Source organism: Embiotoca jacksoni, unplaced genomic scaffold (genome assembly GCF_022577435.1).
Source record: "Embiotoca jacksoni isolate LCO1_2020_lvr unplaced genomic scaffold, fEmbJac1.0.p SCAF_22, whole genome shotgun sequence".
NCBI lineage: Eukaryota > Metazoa > Chordata > Actinopteri > Embiotocidae > Embiotoca > Embiotoca jacksoni.
The window spans coordinates 1,352,011-1,360,668 of record NW_027185363.1 but is presented as its reverse complement, the minus strand read 5'-3'; the positions used below and the strand labels follow the sequence as shown (position 1 = coordinate 1,360,668).

Here is an 8,658-nt window from a genome sequence, read left to right as displayed (position 1 = left end):
ATGGTGCAGGGTCCAACCCACTGGCTCATGAGTTTGTGGGAATGGCCCTTCTTCCTTTCAGGGCTGTAGTCCCACACCTGTGTCCCGGGGTCAAAGTCCTCTCCCTTGCAGCGAGAGTCATACGCCCGCTTCTGTCGTGACCCAGTGTCTGACAGGGCATGTCTGGTCAACTCGTACGCTACACGGAGTCGCTCTCTGAGGTCGTAAAGGTAGCTTAGACCGGCCTCGCCCCCAACCTCTGACTCCGAGGGTGGCCCAAAGACCAAATCCACAGGAGTACGGAGCTTGTGTCCAAACATAAGAGCTGCTGGGGTGCACTTGGTGGATTCCTGGACTGCTGTCCGGTATGCCCACAGGATTATCGGCAGGTGTTGAGCCCAATCTCGCTGCTTTTGGCTGGTTAGGATAGCAAGCTGGATGGCCAGGGTGCGGTTGAAACGTTCAACGAGCCTGTCACTCTGGGGATGCAGTGGTGTTGTCCGGGTCTTTTTTATGCTCAGTCGACGACAGACCTCAGCGAACACTCGAGCCTCAAAGTTCCGTCCCTGGTTGCTGTGTAGCTCTTCAGGTGCACCGAAGCGACAGAACATCTCGTTGACCAGGTGCTCAGCGGTGGTAGCAGCACTCTGGTCAGGAACCGCATACGCTTCTGGCCACTTGGTGAAGTAGTCCATGGCTACCAGAATGTAGCGGTTTCCTTGGTCGGTTGTTGGAAAGGGACCTAGGATGTCTACACCCACACGCTCCATTGGGGACCCCACCTGGTACTGTTGCAGGGGAGCATGTGTGCGTCTAGTCGGCCCTTTCCGGGCGGTGCAAGAGTCACACCGATGAATGTGGAGCTCGACGTCCGTGCGACACCCTGGCCAGTAGAACCGAGACCGAAGTTGTTTTAAGGTTTTGGTGACCCCAAAGTGGCCTGCCCCCACCGAGCTATGAACAAGCTTGAGGATCTTGGGGCATAGTTTGAGGGGTACCAAGAGCTGGAAGATGTCACGATGGCCCCCGGGGGCCTGCCAGCGATGATAAAGGAGGCCGTCCCGGTCGACAAGGCTTGACCACTGGGTATAGAGGGCCTTGGCCTCATGGTCCAGTGCAGATACTGCTCGCCATGTTGGTCATTGGCGAGCCCTCACCCAATTCCATACTCGAGAGAGGATGGGGTCTTGGCTCTGGTCTCGTTGTAGCTGTTGGCTATCAATGGCATCCAGACTGTCATCATCGGCTATTGCTGGGGAAGCATTGTCACCGCGTGAGGGACCGGTGTGCAGGGCTGCCACCACTGGAGCTGCTGTGTCACAGTCCTCAATTCGCTGCCAGTACCGGCACTCTTCTGCTTTGCAGGGGCGTCTTGACAGGGCATCCGCATTAGTGTGAAGGTGACCAGCCCGGTGGTGTATCTCGAGGTTATAGTCCTGTATGTCTCCAGCCACCGAGCCAGCTGCCCCTCTGGTTCCTTGAAATGGAGAAGCCAGGTGAGAGAGGCATGGTCTGTGCGCAGGATGAATTTGACCCCATAGACCTATCGTCGAAAGTGGTGTAGTCCTAGGACGACTGCTAGCAGTTCCCGGCGGGTGACGCAGTAGTTTCTCTCCTGTCAGCTGAGGGAGTGGCTGTAATAGGCCACGACCTGCTCACCATGCTCCCCCTCCTGAGACAGCACTGCGCCAAGACCCACACTGCTGGCATCAGTGTCTACGATGAATGGTCGCTGGGGGTTTGGATAGGCCAGCACGGGGGACTCCACGAGTGCTGACCGAAGTTGTGTGAAGGCATCGGCACAGTCCTCGCCCCACTGAAACGCTCGACCTTTCTGAGTCAGCTGTTGAAGTGGGCTGGCAATGGTGACAAAGTCTTTTATGAACCGCATGAAAAACCGTAGTAGGGGGCCAGACCCAGGAAGCTCCGCAATATTGTGGGGAACAGGCCAGTCCCTCACTGCTGCCACCTTTGCTGGGTCAGTGGACACTCCAGATGCACTGACGACGTGACCCAAGAAAGATGTCTTTCGCCGAAACAGGTGACATTTCTTTGGGTGAAAACGTCGTACTAAAAACATGAGCACAATGTTGGACCAAGGCTGTATAAAATTTTGTGATGCTGCCAATGATTAATCTGTGTCATCATATTGAAATCTGGTCAAGGTCCTATTGTGGACAAGATGTCCAAGTGAATGTTTACTAATAATTTGTGTAGTTCAATCCTGCAGTAATGTCCTCTGCTCCAAAGTCAAAGGCTGTCTATCACAAAAAAAACTAATTACCAGTACATGTACACGTCATGAACTAAATATTACAAAGGACTAATTCTAAAATTGCATTATGTTCAATCAATGTCTCGGATTTGTGTAATGAAGTTTAGTCACTGGTGTGTACACACCCTCTGTCACAAACAAATGAATCAGACCTCTGAAGATATACAAGCACATAGTTACTACATGACATAGTTGCTGTGCCACTAAACAAAGCAAACTCAAACTCTTTCTGTGAAGAACTGCAAAACTCCCAGTTCTTGAAGTGGAAAAGAATGAATGCCAGGACTTCCTTTATTCATGTCAGGCGTTTGTATTTGCCTGTATCAGCAAATAATGAAGTATCACCTTCTGAATTTCTACTGTGAATAACGTACTAGGAGATGTTGCTTATCTTCACAGCATGAAGTTATTTATTTAAGCGGGAAACCATTTAAATTATTAGAGTAACAATTGTAAGTCAAAGCCTCGTGTGGCTCCACAATGTATGAAATGCTAAGGGATTTTTATTTGAAACGTGTGCAGGACTTTGTGGCATTTGGCTGAACAATGGTGACCATTGGATTTAATATCTTGTTGGTGTGAATTCAGCAAGCAATAGACAATGATGTTTATAATTAGAATAAACGTTCACATACTTACAGCATGTTCTGGGGTTAAACTTGTTGCCACAGATGTTATTACTCCTAACCTTAAAACACCAACTATTTTTCACCAGTGGCAATTAACTTAATTTGCGGCTCCTGGCCTGCATGGTTGTGGTCTTGGCTGGGAGGACTATGACCTCTGAAGCTCGCCTGTCTTAAAGTCTGACTTGTATTGTATTTCTTTGTGCCCCTTTAGAGCCATCATGACATTATTATAAGAAAAATGTAATGTTTCTTAGACTAGCCACCAACAGAAGAAACCAGACAGGCGAAAATGGAACAGGTAAGCATCATGCAGTGCCCCCTGGGTAATGCAGTTTATTTTGGGACATTATGAATTGCTTAGATAACGGTATTGCGATGGCAGCAAAGATCACCAGCAGCATGTGAGGAGAAGTGGTTGGTGCCTGGGTAAAAGTCACTGTACACCAAAAGTGGTGAGTGCCGACCCACTTTGAACACTGGTGGCTCCATTTCTAATTAACTGGCTGCTAATCGTGTCATCATTTAGCAGCGTCTGCTTTCTGCGAGTGGCAGCCGGTCCGCCCCCTGATTGGATGGAAGCACTGATAATGAAATATCTCAATGTGAAACAAGTATTAAAGAGCTGCATGAAGGTAGAGAAAAGCCCGCAGATGTCGCAATGATTTCCCAGTCTGTTTCAATTTTCTGTCTTATTGAATTCAGAAACCTATTTACAAAGGTTCTTTCATAAAAAGATGTTTAATACAGCGGGATGTGACTGTTTTACTGGTGACTGTCAGCCGGTGGCAATCTGGAGAAATCAGAGGCTATTTTGGCCGCTTGTCAATTGATGTACGACAACAGAAAATAATGTGAGTCAAATATTTTCCCAATCAGAACTGACACACTGACACATATTTTCCAAGTAAAAGCCCATTACCTTCATGATGGCTGAAATTTGTTGCCTCCACTTTAGGCCAACAAAACAAAACACTGACCCATTTCTCTTTACAATTCAGTCTTCTCTTTACAATCAAGAGTGGTGTGGAGGTTGTTCTCTAAATGCCGCCTCAAAAATGTTTTTGTAATTTCCTTTTTTCATCTGGCTTTGTCTGGGCAGCTCTTGACCTCCTGCTTTCACCTGCATCATAGTGTGACCTTGTGCTTTTCACTCTACCCCGCAGTTGAGTTATCACCTCAGTGGCATATTTGTCATCAAAAATTGTAAATAAATCAGCACTGAAACACTGAATCAGCACTGGGTAAATGTACTGCAGAGCCACAGTTTACTTTCACAAATACTTGTGTGATTTTCATTTACCACATATGAACGTGGATATATTATTCGCCAAGACAGTAAAGTCAGTGTCACATAGGGTAAGTGGGGCTGTGGTCTGCTGTTGCAATTGAAGAACAACCATACCTCTGCTGGTCTACGTCCCTGATGTTATACAACTAGCCACAGAGACATACTGTTTGCTCTGAAAAGAGAGGAGATGGTGCAAACATAGCAGAAATATGCATGATAGCATGTATCTAGAAGACAAAGACATACTGATGTAGCAGCCTGTGAAATCAGTTCAGGAGGGTTTATGAACAAGATTACCGCACAGTTAGTAAGTTTTGGCCGTTGATCATCAGTTGATCATATTTTCTGCCTCTGAATAAATGGGTTTGTTGCCAGGAAATTAGACTTGTTGTTACTTTGTTAGGGTTTCTGTTTATCTCTGTTGTTTTTAACTGATGTGTTACTGGCTGATGTCACCTGGCTGCAAACCTAATCTTCCCCATGGGAGACATAAAAAAAGGAGAGATGGAGATGCTTGTGCTCCATGTTCGGAAATTTTGAGTTGAAAAGGCAGACGCTGAAATGTTTTCCTGTTGTCGAATAGAAGGCAGTTAAATAGTCCCAAGTTCTTCAGTTTTTAAGAAAAACCTTCTACAAATTGGTTGTATTGCATTCAGTACTAAAATAAAACAGAAATACAGACCAAAACAAATAAAGAGTTGGCACCAACAAATAGTCCTAGTGTTTCCAGACAAAGGTTAATTGCCTGTGTGAAAATATAAAAGTTACCACAACTCATCCTCCACCACCCACTGCATGCTTTCCTTTTTGATAAAGGTAATAATTAAAGCAGGAGATGACCTTGAACCTTCCTTATGTTCTGCTCTCGTCTGCTCTCCGAGGATCTGCCACTGCTGCATATGGTTTTAACATTTTATTTATTACATTTACAACATTTTATTGATTTTTAATAATTAACATTGTTTATTTTATTGTATTTATATTATTTCTAAACACCGGTCGAGACAGATGGTTGCCCAGCTCTGTGTCTGCTTGTGTCTGAGGTTTATGCCTGTTCTAAGGGAGTTTTTCCTTCCTGCTGTCGCTCATGTGGCGATTGTTGAACTGTTTGGTATCTCTATAGTATCGCTGAGGTTCTGTTGTAAAGACTTTACTATGTAAAGTGTCCTGAGATGACTTGTATCGTGATTTGATTAATTTTCCACTAAAAAAAACTGCTCAGAGTGCAATCAGCTCAGGCAGACAAAGAGAAGAGGGTGAATTCTGAAGTTGTGCTCTTTTTAGTGAGGGCCCAAATGATGATGGTCAGCCTGAATCCAAGGGAACCAATGAACAGCATGGATGGACTGCACTAGTGGAAACCAATCAAGTTGCAAGCACCCTGAAAGAAATCAAAGGAGTAGAGAAAAACACAAATGTTCTTTCCCCCCTGCTGCCTACAGTTTTGCCACCTTCTAACACAGCAAAATCAAGTGGGTATCTTCCAGATTTACACTTATTTTGTGCCAATGTCTTTGTGTTTGTTGCAGAGCTCTAGTACACAATTTTGTACTAAAGATATTCCAAGATTGAAAGATATAGATACAGATACAGTGAGGACAATGGATTTTGTATCTATCCTCTGAGTGAATGCAACAAGCCAACATAATATATTTGAATGTACATATTTTCTTGCAAATAAGACAGACTTGAAAAATTACAATATGCCCTAGATCCTCTAATCTGCAAGGAATTTCCATTAACAGCATGCATCTATGAATATTAACCATATGCTCACCTATTAGGAGCTTTCTCTAATTGAACATACTAATTATTTTTAAATTCTGACACAGGGCCTCTTCTCACTGCAGGTACAGCATGTACTTCAATGCCATTAATGCTAACTGCACAGTGGATACCCTTCAAGGTTTGGCCTACAGTCCTTTGTTTCTCTTGGGTTTCCTCATCAATACTGCTGCTCTGCATGCCTTCATTTCCAGATGGGGCTCCTGGACAGACAACCCACATCTACATATTGAACCTGGCTGTAGCCGATTCTGCCCTCACCCTCTTCCTGCCCTTTAGGATCTACGATGCCTTCTTCTGCCTGCCAAAGACTCTCGTGTATTTTCCTCATTAACATACATTTCATCAACATGTATGCCAGCATCTTGACCACGACAGCCGTCAGCGTCCAGCGGTACCTGGTTATAAGGTTTCCGCTGCAGGCCAGATCACGGAGGAGGAAGAAAGAGACTGCGTGTGCTGTGTGTTTGTGCCTTTTGGGGACTTCTGGTGACACTGGGTGCTGCATTCAGAAAGGAGAACTACCCTGACAAACTCTGGATGTGCTATGGAAGATGGAAAGACAACCCACTTCATCCACAGTTTTTTGGGCTTATGGTACGTGTAGGCTGAATCACTCCACTGTTGATGGTTGTGTTCTGCTCCAGTCAGATCATCAGGATTTTGTTAAAGAAGAATGACAAATCAGAGGAAAAGAAAAGCGTCATTGGCATAGTAACAGCAAACATGATTGTGTTCATCATCTGCTACACGCCAATCCACATTGGCTTCCCTGTGAACTACTTTCATGATGTACCTGCAAACTGGAACTCTACATATTTTCCTGCACACATATATTTATTGGTGTCTGAGTGGATCGCTACCGCAAACTGCTGCTTTGATTCCATCAGCTATTATTTTTATTGAAATGGTTTTATTCACAAGTCAGTGAGAGTGAAATTGTTCTAACTGAAAGCAGATTGGGTGTCATTTTTAAAGTAAAAGGATAAAAAGTTCAAGTTGTGTTTATTCTGTACTTCTGAAAACACCTGTTTAATGTCTTCTGTGGCTCTGGAGGGAATTTAAAAAAATTACTCTTGGCTTGGAATTTTTTTTTTTTCTTTTTTTTTTTTTTAAAGATATACCAGTGTTACAAATTAAAGCTGTGAGTTTGAAAGAAGTGGGCATCCAGGAGGCAGGAAAGGTGTAATGTCTCATTTATATCTTGACTGTAATTTCCAGTTTCTCGCCTGTAAATAGTGTTCAAACCAACACTCAAGTCATAATTGCATCTGGGAAAGTGGAATTTTTCTGAAAGCTTTGATATATTAGACTTGGAGCAAAAAAGTACACAACAGGTCCAACTGTGCAGTAAACCACACACCTTGTTCAAATTACACTCCTGTACAATAGCCACTAATTGTGTTATGTACACGCTAGATATTATGACATTGTTTGAAGAATTATTTGTCTTAATTGATTAAGACAGCTGGAATTTCCCATAATAACTTGTCCATCTTTAACTTCCCTCCCACATGACTTGAATTTGGTTTAATGAAAATTGTTATCAAGTTGCATTATGGGAATCACAGAAGGCAGTTTGACAAACTGCAGAGATTAAAATTTAGAATACCTTTGCTCCTTGTTTTTGACCATTTTTAATATTATTATGCCCTAAGTTTCTTGGAAATGCAATACAAACCTGCTAAAGTAGCCCTAGCTGACTGACTGCACGTTACATTTGTGATTATTAATGGGTACTTTCTTGACTGTTTTATGGATAATAATGTAAAATATTAATGTAAAAATGTTTTTTTCATCTGTCTCTATGTTTAGTTGGTTAATTGTACGGTTAATTTGTAAATACAAACATGCATTATATATCATTTGGCTTAGACAAAAGCATCAATTTGCCATATTAAACTCTTTTGAGATATAAATAGCTTTTATCTAACTCATTCAACATGTTGACTTTAATGCGCTATCAAATCAGAGAACAAAGGATACTCTCATTTCTCAGACAACAGTCTGTGTCGAGCTCAGCAGCACAGTCCGACAATGTCCACTTACAGCAAGAGCACCCACGGGAGCATGTATGCCTTTCACTCCCTCATTGAGACTCAGATGGTGAATGCAAGCCAGTGTCCAGCGCCCTCTGGTGGACAGAAAAGCACATGCTTGAAAGATTTTCTGCTTCCTCCCTGCTCTGAATTTGCCTGCTTTGTAGCTTCAATTTGCCACTCTGATGACAGATACGTCTCATTTAAAGAAAATAAAGTGCAATAACGATCTACACATTACCCAAAATGACTGTGAAGCAATCGAGTTGCGTTAGTCAAAGTCTGTTTTTGTGTGTATATGCGTGGGAACGTGTATAATGATATGCATTTATTTTAATGAGTGCATTCAGAGCCACATTAGCAGTCAATTATATAATGCCATTTAATAGCAGTACTCCAAAGATTGATGGTTATTATATCAGCAGCAGCTTAGCAACTGCAAAAAAAAAATGGGCAGGCATCAGTCAAATGAGAAGGCTCAGTTCTGGCTGAGATCAGGCCTGCGACTCTACTCTAATAACAGGAAGGAAACAGCTGAACTCTGCGCTCAGCCAAAGTCACGTAAATACTGTACATACATCTTATTCACAGCATTGGCAATGAAAAATAGCCGCACACTTCAAACACAGTCCTGTCTTAGAAGAGCATGGATGATCCCCCCCC

The 8,658-nt window shown here is 43.3% G+C and overlaps 1 pseudogene; it reads left to right on the top strand.

The window, feature by feature from the left end:
- The first annotated feature begins 1,009 nt into the window (after window positions 1–1,009).
- Window positions 1,010–8,219, top strand: LOC138202816 (G-protein coupled receptor 35-like; annotated as a pseudogene).
- Window positions 8,220–8,658: the final 439 nt, after the last annotated feature.